Below are 1743 nucleotides of genomic sequence, written 5' to 3' on the forward strand. Positions count from 1 at the left end.
AGTAGATTCACGTGCAATGTAGAAAAATTGAAGCAAACAAACAAACTAATACCTATTCACTAAATTTCTCTTTTCTAAAAGCTAAGAATTAAGACGTAAAACAACACATCATATACACCACTATACTAATTCATTTAGGATCACAATTGAAAACAAATAGAAAATATTTTTATTTCTTAACGGGTCTTACACACGAACCCGATCTACACACATAAAGGAAATGATCTTGAAAGAGTCTAGAAGTGGAGGAGAAGGAAACTTATTCTATTCTTGATTTCCATCCATTGGTTTAGTTTGAAGGGTCTCCCATGACTATCTCAAGACGATTCCTGACCAAGAAGAAAAAAAGAAGGTGAGAGTTGTAAGAAGGAAAAACGTCAAAATGGGAGAGGGTTCTGTTTTTCAAAGAATCTCACACACGTAGATAAGCTAATCATGCTAATAATTTAGTAAAAAACAGTAAAATGTTTGAGAATCAATATATAAGTTAATATTTATATTATATAATTATTGTAAACATCTATAATGATGTCTAATACTTCAATTAAAATATTGTATTAAAAACACTTATCTTTTTATAGTATTGTCTCACTTGGTCCTCGTTAAAACTTATAAAACTTCTTTTAATAAAAAATTATATAAAATAATACAAGATTATAACTTCAAAAAATATAATGATTTATTTTATTACAATATAATTACCACAAAATATGAATCTAATTTTAATTAAATAGTTTAGATTAATTAAAAAATATTAAAAACCAATTATTTGTTTTTAACCCATTCCACACTGTTGGATGGTTGTTATTCTTTTTATTTTCTTAAGATTTTTAATTTTTTTGACAAAATATTAAATCATATTTGTGTATAAAACACGCTTTAAACGGGAATAGAAAGAAATACTTTGTTTTATTAATTTTATTCAGTTATTTGTTTATTTCTTGCAAACTTGCTTTTTCTCTTATATTTTGTATTCTTAATTTTATGTAACATTATATAATACTTTATATAACTTGAGTTAAATTTAATTAATATTGGTTAATTTTTATATTAAAGTTTAAAAAAACAAAATGTTTTGAAAATAAATCAACACGAGTACTAATTCAAAGGAATGATTATTTTTTTCTTATAATATTTGTAAAATATTTTTTAAATCAATTTTACCTTTTCCACTGTAAGGTTTATTTTTTGTACACAAAAGTTAGAATAGAATAAGTGAGAGGTATAATTAAAAAATATATAAATTAAAATTAAAATTCATCTTTTCATATAATAAATATATAAAAATTTTATATTAAAAATAAGAAAAATTTACAATTAGATAGAAATCATTTATGCATTCAAAATTTTACATACATAACCACATTCTCATGATACCTTTGTTTGACCATGTTGACCAGCATTGACCTGAGTTGGATAATGAATATTCAACAAATGGGGTTATTCAAGAATTGCATGACAGAAAAGAGATTCATAGACGTCAAAAATATCACGCAAAAGATACATTAATCTGAAGTTTAGGTGTTCTAACTAGAAAATTTCGAATTTGATCTCATTTCTACTAGGTTTAATGTGCAATTTTTAAACTTAAATTTGCTTACTACAAATGCTACATGAATATTTTTTATTTTGTAAATATTGCATTAACACAATAACTATATATATATATATATATATATATATATATATATATATATATATATATATATATATATATATATATATATATATATATATATATAT

The sequence above is a fragment of the Vigna radiata genome, chromosome 1 (assembly GCF_000741045.1).
Source record: "Vigna radiata var. radiata cultivar VC1973A chromosome 1, Vradiata_ver6, whole genome shotgun sequence".
NCBI classification, from domain to species: Eukaryota; Viridiplantae; Streptophyta; class Magnoliopsida; order Fabales; family Fabaceae; genus Vigna; species Vigna radiata.